This window comes from Cetorhinus maximus, chromosome 20 (genome assembly GCF_964194155.1).
Source record: "Cetorhinus maximus chromosome 20, sCetMax3.hap1.1, whole genome shotgun sequence".
Classification (NCBI taxonomy): Eukaryota; Metazoa; Chordata; class Chondrichthyes; order Lamniformes; family Cetorhinidae; genus Cetorhinus; species Cetorhinus maximus.
Genome location: NC_135898.1, coordinates 59,076,002 through 59,088,946, shown reverse-complemented (window position 1 = coordinate 59,088,946; position 12,945 = coordinate 59,076,002). Strand labels below are relative to the sequence as shown.

The 12,945-nt window shown below is 40.0% G+C and overlaps 1 protein-coding gene and 1 long non-coding RNA gene across 9 annotated transcripts in view; one reads left to right on the top strand and one right to left on the bottom strand.

Annotated features, from left to right (window-relative positions):
• The window catches only part of ate1 (arginyltransferase 1), a 270,016-nt gene that overhangs the window by 215,723 nt on the left and 41,348 nt on the right, over window positions 1-12,945 (top strand). The gene's annotated exons all lie outside the window — the stretch shown is intronic.
• Window positions 1-12,945, bottom strand: part of LOC144694417 (uncharacterized) — a 33,818-nt gene that overhangs the window by 6,597 nt on the left and 14,276 nt on the right. Inside the window, exon 2 of the long non-coding RNA XR_013579746.1 lies at window positions 8,830-8,944. This is a non-coding gene — a long non-coding RNA (uncharacterized LOC144694417). The remainder of the gene's footprint in view (window positions 1-8,829; window positions 8,945-12,945) is intronic.

Below are 12,945 nucleotides of genomic sequence, written 5' to 3'. Positions count from 1 at the left end.
CATTGCCCGGCACTTGTGTGACGCGAATGTTACTTACCACTTGACAGCCCAAGCCTGGATATTGTTTAGATCTTGCTGCATTTGGACATGGACTGCTTCAGTATCTGAGGAGTAGAGATTGCTGAACATTATTCAATCATCAGCAAACGTCCCACTTCTGACTTGATGATGGAAAGAAGGTCATTGATGAAGCAGCTGAAGATGATTGGGCCAAAGAAACTACCCTGAGGAACACCTGCAGTAATGTCCTGGAGCTGAGATGATTGACCTCCCAACAACCACAACCATCTTCCTTTGTGCTAGGTATGACTCCAACCAGTGGAGAGTTTTCCCCCTGATTCCCATTGACTCCAGTTTTGCTAGGGCTCCTTGATGCCACACTCAGTCAAATGCTGCCTTGATGTCAAGGGTAGTCACTCTTTCCTCACCTCTGGAGTCAGCTCTTTTGTCCATGTTTTAACCATAATTTAACGAGATAGATAAGTTCTTGATTGGTAAGGGGATCAAAGGTTACGGGGAGAAGGCGGGAGAATGGGGTTGAGAAACTTACCAGCCATGATTGAATGGCGGAGCAGACTCGCTGGGCCAAATGGCCTAATTTCTGCTCCTATGTCTTATGGTCTAAGGCTGTAATGAGGTCAGGAGCTGAGTGGCTCTGCCGGAACCCAAATTGGACATAAGTGAGCAGGTTATTGCTAAGCAAGTGGCGCTTGATAGCACTATTGATGACCCCTCCCATTACTTTACTGATGATTGAGAGTGGATTGATGAGGCAGTAATTAGCCATGTTGGATTTGCCCTGCTTTTTGTGCACAAGACATACCTGGGCAATTTTCCACATAGCCAAGTAGATGCCAGTGTTGTGGCTGTACTGGAACAGCTTGGCTAGGGGCACGGCAAGTTCTGGAGCACAAGTCTTCAGTATTATTGCCAGAATATTGTCAGGGCCCATAGCCTTTGCAGTAGCCAGTGCCTTCAGCCGTTTCTTGATATCACGTGGAATGAATCGAATTGGCTGAAGACTGGCATCTGTGATGCTGGGGACCTCCGGAGGAGGCTGGGATGGATCATCCACTCAGCACTTCTGGCTGAAGATTGTAGCAAATGCTTCAGCCTTATCTTTTGCACTGATGTGCTGGACTCCCCTATCATGGAGGATGGGGATATTTGTGAAGCTTCCTCCAGTGAGTTGTTTAATTGTCCACAACTGGATGTGACAGGACTGCAGAGCCTAAATCGGATCTGTTGGTTGTGGGATCACTTAACTCTGCCTACCACTTGCTGCTGGGCATGCAAGTAACCCTGTGTTATAGCCTCACCAGGCTGACACCTCGTTTATAGGTATGCCTAGTGCTGCTCCTGGCATGCCCTCCTGCACTCTCCATTGAACCAGGGTTGATCCCCTGGCTTGATGGTAATGGTAGAGTGGGGATTATGTTGGGCCATGAGGTTACAGATTGTGATTGAGTACAATTCTGCTGCTGCTGATGGCCCACAGTGCCTCAATGGATGTCCAGTCTCGAGTTGGTAGATCTGTTTGAAATCTATCCCATTTAGCACGGTGATAGTCTCACACAACACGATGGAGGGTATCCTCAGTGTGAAGGCGGGACTTTGACTGTACGGTGGTCACTCCTACTGATACTGTCATGGACGGACATATCTGCAGCAGGCAGATTGGTGAGTTTGAGGTCAGGTATGTTTTTCCCTCTTGTTAATTCCCTCGTCACCTACCACAGCCCCAGTCTAACAACTATGTCCTTTAGGACTCAGCCAGCTCGGTCAGAAGTTGTGCAAGAGCCACTCTTGGTGATGGACATTGAAGTCCCTCACCCAGAGTATATTCTGCACCTTTGCCACCATCAGTGTTTCCTCCAACTGGTGTTCAACATGGAGGAGCACTGATTCATCAGCTATGGGAGGGCAGTATGTGGTCATCAGTAGGAGATTTCCTTGCCCATGTTTGACCTAATGCCATGAGACTTCATGGGGTCCATTATTAATTCACCAGACTCACTCTGTAGAGGACCAACGTTCACTTACTCTTTTCCTTTTGAATACTTGTAGGAACTCTTACTATCCGTTTTTACATTTCCAGCTAGCTTTCTCTCATACTCTAATTTCTCCCTCCTCATTTTTTTTTGCATTCTTTGCTGTCTTCTAACCTGCCACTCATCTTCATGAAAATGTATGCTTTTCCTTTTAATTTGATACTATCTTTAACTTCCTTAGTTACATGTGCATGGTACATCCTTCCCTAGAGTCTTTCTTTCTCACTGGAATGTATCTTTGCTGAGTATTACGAAATATCTCCTTAAATATCTGCCACTGCATCTCTGCTGACTAATCCCTTAACCTAAATTCCCAGTTCACTTTAACCAGCTCTGTCTTTGTACCCTTATAATTGCCCTTATTCAAGTTCAAAACGCTAGTCTTAGACCCACCCCTCTGTCCCTCGAACTGAATGCGAAACTCAGTCATGTTATGATTGCTGCTACCTCGGGGTGCCTTTGTTATGAGGTCATTAATTAATCCTGTCTCATTTCACATGACGTGCTCTCTGGTTGGTTCTGACACATGCTGCTCTAAGAAATTGCCCTGAAAACACTCCATGAACTCATCTTGCAGGGTCCCTTTGCCAATCTGATTTGCCCAATTTATTATGTATATTAAAATCACCCATGATTATTGCCATACCTTTCTCACAAGTCCACATTATTTCTTCCTGTTTACCCTGTCCTACAGTGTGGTTACTGTTAGGGGGCCTATAAGTCACTTCCACAAGTTACTTCCTACCTTTAGCATTTCTTATCTCTACCCAAACTGATTCTACACTTTGATCTTTAGAACTAAGGTCATCTCTCTCTCTTGTACTAATGTCATCCTTAATTAACAGAGCTGTCCCTCGGCCTTTCTTTCCAAAATATAATGTACCCTTGAATATTCAGGTCCCAGTCTTTTGTCATCTTGCAGCCATGACCCTGTAATGTAATAAATCATTTGTTATTTCCCTCTCTGCTATTCTGATGGAATAGCTTATTCTTAAAACAATTGGACCAGTGTATCTACTAGAATAGCAGGAGAGAATTTTAAATAAATGCCCTAAGGTTTGCATATTTCTTATGAAAAAAGGTTGTAATCGGTGAAGGCAGTGATGTGTGTGAAGCTAGGAGCAAGAGAAGAAAGCAAACAGCAAAGGAACTGAAGCAGAGATATTTGAGAATCTTGAAGGAACATAAGATGAACATTCACCTCAGGAGGGAGAACGATAACAATTGGATTAAATAGGAACCAAGAAAACGTTGAGAAATCTCTAAATGTGTAAAATGGTCTAGGAATAGCAGGCAGCCGCATCATGTTTGAGGTAAATTTGGGGCATGAGGCCAGGTAATGGCTTTTGAGAATTGCAATCCAGTTACTGGATTATGCTGCCCCAGCCTCAATACAATTGAGTTCTTTGAATACGCAAAGTGATGCAGGCTGCATCATGCGAAGACTTGTGGGAGTTGTGGGAACAATTGTTTAGCTCAGGTATTAGGTGCCATGTTTGCCAGTTGAGCCATGGTGATTTGGGACATTCCCCACATGTTCTGTTAACTTGGGGGTTATCAGGGTGGGATAGAGAAGCAGGAAGTTCATTTAATTATGTAATAAATTGAAATGGAGATTTTATTGAATAATAAAATCAATCTTTTAGATATATATAGCGAAGAGGAGTCTGGTGGGAAACTGTTTTGACTGCTGTATCTTTGAGAATTTTTTATCCGTTCAGTCTGTTGCTGTCTCCTGGCTCAGCTTCATGCCTTTGCAAATACCAATTTCCCTGACATTCTATTTTTCAACCTGTAGGTGATGCCACAATTAAGTTGCAACACAATAATCCCATTATAAATAAAAATCAGCATAATAACCATTAATGATCCTTCAAAATTTAAATGAAAAGCAGAATTTAGAATCAAGGAACAATAATGACCACCTGATGACATTGACATTAGATCTAAATTTATTCACTACTTAGGGTCTTTCAAAAATGTCAGCAGTGCTCAGGTTTCCCACTGGAGTTACCAGCTCCACGGGAAGTATGTGTTGGGTGTACTGTACTTTGTAGTTATAACTAAAATATCAGCACATCATTCTTCAAAAAAGATTAATCTGCATTTAAAACAATTCAAATAGTGCATTAACAGAATATATAATAGAAACGTTCAAGAACTGAAAATGCTGACTGGGAAATTCCCAACTGTTCCAAGTGGTAATACAGAAGCAAAATACCGCAGATGCTGGAAATCTGAAATAAAAACAGAAAATGCTGGAAATACCCAGCAGGTCAGGCAGCACCTGTTGGAAGAAACAGAGTCAACCATGTTTCTCTCCACAGATGCTGCCAGACCTGCATTTCCAGCATTTTCTGTTTTTATCCTGAGCAGTTGTCGTGCCACTTTTTTTGTATGAAAGAAAATGTCTGTTCTTTTGCATGATTTGGGACTTTCCTGACTGACTCACTCAGGGAATGCATGCCATAATACATAGCAACTCAGCTAGCATTTGGAGTCCTTTGAAGTTGGAGAGCCAGTTTACCAAGTGGATGTCATGAATTATTCAAGCCTATGTATGTGTATCTAGAATTCAACGTAGCTCAAGGTTTAGTAGGGTTTATCCTTTCTGGATGAGGGGAAAATATGTTCGAAGAAATTCTATGCTTTTAAAAGTTTTGTGCTTGTTCCATAACTTAATTTTAGGTGCCTATAAGTGATATACAGTGATGTGGTGAGAAACTATTTCCATTTTTTTTGATGGAATTTGAGTTGTGGAATATGATTGGAAGAAGGTTTTACATAATATATTTAGTTAACCATTTAAATCTCCTTTCTAATTGGCTATTTCCTTTTGTTGTTCACCAGCGGGGATGAATAAATTTGATAAAAACAAAAAACTACTGTGGATGCTGGAAATCCAAAACAAAAACAGAATTACCTGGAAAAACTCAGCAGGTCTGGCAGCATCGACGGTGAAGGGTCATGAGGACTCGAAACGTCGACTCTTTTCTTCTCCGCCGATGCTGCCAGACCTGCTGAGTTTTTCCAGGTAATTCTGTTTTTGTTTAGGAATAAATTTGACTTGACTCAATTTACATGTCACAGAATCACAGGGAACAACAGAATTGTTACGGTGTAGAAGGAGGCCATTCGGCCCATTGTGTGTGCAACGGCTCTCTGAGCATTTTAATTTCGTGCCAATCTCCTGCCTTTTCCCCGTAACCCTGCACATTGTTTCTATTTAAATAATCATCCAATGCCCTCTTGAATGCCTCAATTGAACCTGCCTCCACCACACTTCCAGGCAGTGCATTTTAAACTCTAACTATTCACTGTAGACTTAATATACATAAAGCACATTATTATAATTATGTACTAATATGTGTACAAAGGTGTGATCTTTAGGCCAGAAGATCTGGGAGTGCAGATGTAACAAAGTCTCCATTTTAAAATTAAACATTTAATCTTCATTTTTATGTTTCCATTATAAATTCCTGTGTCATTTGGAATGATAACAGCTTATGTAAACTTGTCACACGATTATCCTCTCCATTCAGTGGTAGTGCTGCCATGCCTTCCCTGGGAATGGGGAGGAAGGGTGCAAATACAGTTTCCATAGACAATTTCCATTATAAATGTGGACTTGGGAATTTTTAATGTAAAAGTTGATGATTAAGATGGGTATGTAATAAAATATTTCATTCCTGTTCTCTATTTGTCCAGGATGGAGGAATAGGCTGGACCTTTTGCAGATGCCAACAGCAAAATGGGATTGAATACTGGTTTTATCCCATCTGCCTATAAGTAGCAAGTAGCTCTATTTTATGAGCCTAGAGCCACTAAAATCAGTGATAAGAGACTGTTCTGATTTGAACACATCTGAAAGGCTGATCTGCCAGCAGTAATGATGCTTATTTTGCATGTGTATTCACATCATTATTAACCCTTTCATTAGTCCTTTGCTTAGTTGCTTTGGAAGGATGCTTCTGCTTAATTCAAAAAAATAACTTAATTGGAGAGAGCTCTGCATCTCAAATGTGGATTCTATCTGTCTTCAAATTGGGTTCACTGGCCAGGAGCTATTTTTGGACAATAACTATCAATGCTTACCATTACTAAAGATAAAATCAAGCACAACCTCCGGCAACCGAGCCATATTGCCCAAAAATCAAAAGGTTAGCATGGCCCACTCAGCCACACAACAAGCTCAGTTTAGTATTAAAAAAATTAGCAAAATATTACAGGCCCAAGTATTTTTTTGAAATTTGGAAATCAAGTCAAAATACAGGCATGATAATATAGTAGGGTTTTTAACGTATGGAATAATGTACTAAAGTTATTTATTTTATCTGTGACCAACACCACATGATCAGTTTTCTCTTCAGAAATTGTTTCATCAGCTAGTTTTCTTCTCATTGTAAAAGAAAACATTACTTGGGGAGACAGTGCAAGTCTGTGCAACCATCTCAAAGCAGCAGAAATCATCACAAACAAGCAACCAACGTCAACTAAAAACAATTTGAAATTACACAACGGTCTCTTGAGTGCACTCCTTGCTCTTTAATCTGAAGTAACAAAAGTCCTGTGATTTTATAGTGGTTTACTTTATAAGAAAACACATTTAGTTTCACATTGCTGAGCCCAGGTTGTTTAGTGATCTATACTGTTCGCCTTCTGTTGAAATTGTGTTCTAGTTCCTGACTGCCCAACAGTGTTAGTCAAAATAGGCAGGCTTGGGTTACTTGCCATAGGAGGCAAAGCATTCACCCAGAATATAATTGAATCAATCTACATTAGTGTAATGAAATCAGTAAGTGGGGCCACAAAATCCTTGAGTAAGTTTATTGAAGAGAATCGACTGGTGTCCTCTTTCATAGAAAAGTCAGAATTTAATAAATTGAAGCACTGCCTTGCTTCCAGATTAATTCCGCTAGAGTTTAATGAAATTCTTCTGCTTTGTGTTGCAATGTGTTCAGGCCAATGCAAACCACATTGAGAAAGTATTATTTATAATTTTAATAAATGGATTTTTTCAAGAATAATAGAAGTAGCATTTAACTGATGACAAGAGTGTTACACAGTGTAGCCCAGTTATACTAGTTCTTTCATTGCAACTCTTATTCACATTTTTGTTGTTGTACAGCCCTGTTTTTCAGTAGGTTTCTGTTCATTTTAGGTGTGTAATTGCCGTTCTTTACCGCTAATTCTCACATATTGAGCGGGCTGTCTAGAAAATTTCTGTTTATACAAATGCATTTCTCTCTCTTCTCACTCTCAAGTATCTGAACAAGAAGAATGAAAAGTCTAGTATCCAAAGAGGAGTTTTTTGCTTTTTGTTGGCTTTCATCCCACCTGGAAAAAAGTTTTAGTTATGAACTGCATTTAATGATTATCATAAGCAGACTTTCAGGGCTTGTTAGGAAAATAAATGGCACATAGTTGTATTGTTTCCATTACAAACTGATTTGAAAAAATTGTAACTGTACTAAAATGATCTTGAATTGTATTTTGTATTATTGTCAGGCATTTATCCAAAATCCACTACTGAATGAGCCATAGTCTCCTCCAGATGAACTTTGACAAAACAAAAACCATTATCTTCAGCCCGCCAACAAAACTGCACCCTTGCTTCTGATTCCATTCTCCACCCCAGCCACTGTTTTGGGCTTGACTAGACTGTTCGCCTTGAGCCGAGTTCCCAACCTGTGTCCCCTCCATCATAAAGACTGCCTACTTTCACCACCGTAACTTCTCCCACTTCCACCTCTGGCTCATCTGGTGTTGAAACTCTTTTATATATGCCCTTGTCATCTCCAATCTTGGTTATTCCAATGGTGTCCCGTCTGGTGTCTCATCCTCCATAGTAGACATAAGTTGATGTTGTATTACCGTAGCCATTATTAAATTGATGCACATCTCTTTGTTCTGCCCAAAGAGGTGAATCTTTTCGCAGCTTCCTGCAAAGTTGGCAGTTTTGATCAAAATACCATCACATTGTAGAAGGACTGACTTCATTCTCTTAACTGAGTTTTATCATGAAATATTCCATTTTGAAGGTGTGACTGAGGAAAACTGAATCATGTTGGAATAAAACATGTGAAATAAATTAAAAGTAAGAGAAAATGGCTCTATTGTACAAGATGTATTTTTAACAGCAGTTGAGGAATAACCAACTTTAAAGGGCCACCTTTGTACTGAACCCTGCTCTGCTTTCAGAGGATTACACTAATTCCTGTAGAAGAGTTTAAGCATGAATACAGTTATTCACCCTGAAAACTGAACACTACAGTTCTGTTGTAACCGTTTTAGGCAGTGTGCCACTTTCTCCTAACTATAAACTTTTGGGCGCCAAGAAGATAAAGTGGCCTTTTTCTCCCCTTCTCAAAATGCCAGTAACTTAAATTCCAGATCCATGGAAAAGAATTTCAACCACAAAGCAAACCTTAAAAAAAATTAGATAAAACTATTTTATGAGTTTGATGATGACAAGTCAAAAGTTGTATTACTTTTTGTTAATATAGAAACTGGAGGCAAAACATGAAATGCCCTCTAACTGAAAACAGGTTTAGTTATTTATAGTGAAATATAATTCTCATGAAATTAAAATGTAAATCAATATATAGTGTATAATTTGATTGTGTTATGCTTGGAACAGACACTTTGTTAGTTCATTCAGGATTCAAATTCTTAACCATTCTGCTGCAAAATTTACCTGTTAAGTTCTTAATTATATACAGAACAATAAATACCAGGCCTGTAATTTGATCGGACGGCAGAAAGCACTATATCTGACCTTCCCCAGGGAAATTGCAGCCTTGAAGCCATTTCTGTAACTTCACTACTTTTGTAACACATTTTTCAGTAGTATTTGGTATCATTGCAGACCACTATGCAATGTATAATTGACACTGCACAACGCAAAATTATCAGAGTATTTTCAATTGGTTATAAATAAATAACATTCAGAATATATTTTCAATTGGTTATGAATAAATCAGAATACATTACTGTTCTAATTGCACTACAATTTTAATTACAAAAGTAATTTGTTTTAATTTCAAAAGTTAATTTCACTTCACTTTGTTATTTGCTTTGAAAGTCTTGTCGGCTTGTGCTTCATCTTATATACAAGTCTTGTATGCCTAGATATAATTAAAGGCATTAAATCCATGGGGCCATCCTAAATAATGTTCAGCCCCTGAAATATGAAATGTATGCCATTGTACTGAGAAAACATCCCATGTAGTAACAAGGTACTTGAGCATCTCCATAACGAAAGTTTGAGGAGGACCATTTTGCATTTTTTAAAAGTCCTGAGAGATTTAAATGTGAGAAGGCCATTTGAAGAAGTATTGCTAAACAAGGAATTAGAAATCTGTATAATCTGCACTGTATGTAACATGAAACCTGCATTATCAACACTTTAATTTTTGTAGAACAAACCTTTGTGCAAAATGCTAGCACCAGTTTCATCCTGCCTGAATCAACCTTTAAAGCCCAGGCAGGTTAGCTTTATTTTTATTCCAATGCCTGTGGTATTGCTGTACCACATTTGTAAAGCTAACATTTGAGGATTCTGAATTATGCACCAATTTCCATCCAGGAGAAGAGAGATCTCCATTATGGCAGAGAATGGAGGTTCTCACCGTGTGTTTTTAAAATTGTATACAACGTACGGTATCATTATTTTTGTTTTGGGATTTCATTTCTGAAGCTGCAAAGTACAGAATTGAAACTCCCTACTTGAACATATTTATTTGGAACCCTTGTTCCATTTGACTGAGCAACATAGGGCCTTGCCAATGGTGTTTTGAGCTTCATGGTTCAGAGATACATGCTGATTTGATTACTAAGGAAACTATTGATTTATATGTGCACACTCTTGCTTATCTACCTTCATTGGTGCAATGGTTTGTTCAAATGGATTTTATTACAATTGAGAGTGTAACATCCTATTGTTTGGGCAGCTTAAATGATACTAATGCATCTTAGGAAATTGTTTTGGCTGCAAATATTCAGAATACAGCACTTACCTTCAGGTACCCATGGGCAGAATACTACAGCCCCGGCCGACAGCTGGTAGGTCTTGTATGTCAAGAAATTGTAATAGTTTTCATCTGCTAATATCACTGTCATTTTTCTTATGTGCTGGAAGACAGGTGGCTGGGGTAATTGGAGTAAGAGCCAGAGTGACTGCACGAGTCTAAAACTAGCAGTAAGAAGTGGTTTTGATATGTTAATGAACCAAGAGGAACTTCAATTTTACATAAAGCAATAGCAGGAGTGTTTTTGCATTGAATTGTTTTAGTTCAAAGGCGGATATATGCAGGTTGTAAAAGGTGTAAGAAAGGTAAAAAATAGGGTAAGTTTGTTTTTACAAGTCCAAGAGCTAGGTAATCAAACGAGTTTAATCAATTCTGGGAAGAAAGCATTTCCGAAGAGACTGGTTGAGACAATAAAGAGACCAAAGGGAAGGAATGCATTTAAGGAAATGCTGATGCCCAGGTGGGGGTAGCTGGTCAGATGTGTCAGAAGTCAGCAGGATAGCTGTTTAGATCTCCCAGAAGACAGTGTGAACAAGGCCAGATTGGGAGAACCAGTTGCTGTCCACCTCAAAGGACACCCCAAGGAAAAAGGCACTGTGTGGTATTAATTATTAGAATTCTACAGATTTTAAAATCTATAAGGATAGTTGCTGAATAGAAAAGGGGAAGTTTAGCTCTGAAGGTAGTTAAAATCTTGTGGAACTGTTTTAAAGTACTGTTTACTGTGTGAAGCCATTCTTCTGTTGTAGTGTGATTGTGGTTTTTTGCTTTATTCTTTTAACAAATATTTACTCTGCTGTAAAATCATCACAAGTAGTCGGGGACATCATTTCCTGATTTCAGAACCTCTCAATACTATACAAATTACAAAAACATTTTGGAAGCTGTTTCAATTTTCCCTCTGGGATTTGGGGAGCTCAGCATTTACCATCACCTGTACCATAACATAAAATACCCCAGGTGGCCTTCCATCCACTCTCCTGCCTGCCCCCGACCTATCTGTAATTTTATGGGGGACGGGCCAGGCCTCGGACAGCCTGCCCTTGCCCCAGTTGAGGGTTAAGGGCCACTTCCTTTCCGGCATCAATTTTGAGGCTGGTGGAAATAGTTCAGGAGCTTGGCGTGGGGAAGGCCGAACAGGTCACCCTGCTCAGGCTCGGTGTAAGGGTGGTGGGGGGGTGGGCTGGGTTGGGTGGGGGGGGCTGAGCCCCCCCTCAAAAGACCCATTTCCACATCTGATGCCTCACCGCCAAAGGTCTTTGCTTGTGGACACTCCCTCCCCTTCTGGCCTCTGCAACACACACCCTCCCGCTCCCCCCCGGGCCTTACCTCCCAAAGCCCTGCACTTACCTGATCCTGGGCTCCGGGACTTAGAATCTGGGGACTGCTTGTAGTCCTAGTCCCAATCCGATTGACTGGCAGCTTTCTGAGGCAGCACACCTGTCCCTCACAGGAGCGAAAGCCCCATCTCCAGCCAATTAATACTCCTGGGAGTTAAATAGCTGCAGGGCTGCCGTGATTAGCAGGGATGCATCCCCTGCCAACTCATTTGGGTGGCAGATTGGGAAACCCCACCATCTGCAAAACCCTGCCCTGCATTATCACTCTTGAAAGAAATATCAAATGCCCAACCAAGCCTTTTGGGAGTGGTTGAGATCTTCAAGTAAAAACTTCAATGAAGTATTAAAAAGGGGAAAATATTTCACGGACAACATAAATCATTATTATGGTATATGTAATTTTTAATATTTATTTTGTTATTGGCCTTAATTTGGCAATAGAAATTTCCATTACAAAGGGAAGGAAATGGTAGGAAAAACTTTAAGGATCATATTGAGTAGTTTAATTGGTACTTGACTGTGAAATGTTAACATTGTCACTAAAACATGCTTTCTGCCAAATAATGGTTTTTAATCCACCGGCTGGAAAACTGAACTAAACTTTTTAAAATAAGGCTTTTTTAAAACACAGGCTAAAAGTGTGACTTGAGCCCACAACAAAGATGGCTACCCAATTTGCATCACTGTACTTTCCACATTGCAACCCACTGAGATTTAGACACCGTGTCTGCTAAGACCCATCATGGACCATGGCCTCAGGAGAATATGAATGAGCCACATATCCTGTTCCCATTAGCAAGTCATCAAGGCAATCACCTAGGATAACAGGCAGTCCCCAGACATGATCTCATCAATCTAAATGGGAATATGCTAAACCCAATCACTTGAACAATGAGATATTGGATAAGAGAGCGGTTTCCCAGATATGAACTGATTAAGCTACAAGGGGAAATACTCTAGTCCTGACCATGTTTGAATCACTGGGTGATGGTCATGTGGCAGGTCCACCCTTTGTGTGCTTAAACCTTCGCTTTCTCTGCATAACCGCCTCCAGGAGAATAGCTAAATCAGCCGTCTACATCTTTAAATTGGAAGCATTGGGATCACCGAAGAGCAAAACCACTAAATTCAGCCTGAAGCCAGCCGAGTCAACGAAATACACGCTGTGTATCCCTTTTATTTCTCTGATTCTAAGTTGACAAATCTATCCTTCCCCACTCCGTAATCCATTGGTGCGTGTGTGTGAACTCCAAGTGTGTGTTTGGAGCGCATTGATTATTTTACTTAGATCGGTTTAAATATAATAAAGCTTACCTCTTTGTTAAACTCAAGAAAACATGCCCAATTGCATCTTTTATGATCACAGTGCATAAACTGTTAAACAGAATGATTTGGCAAGTATGTTCTTTTCAAAAAAAAAATATTGCAGCCAAACAAGAAGAGGGAAGCCATTCAACCCCCTCCTTGCCTGATCGTAACAACTTAATCTGATAGGGTTTCTATTGTGTCTTGCTGACATATTCC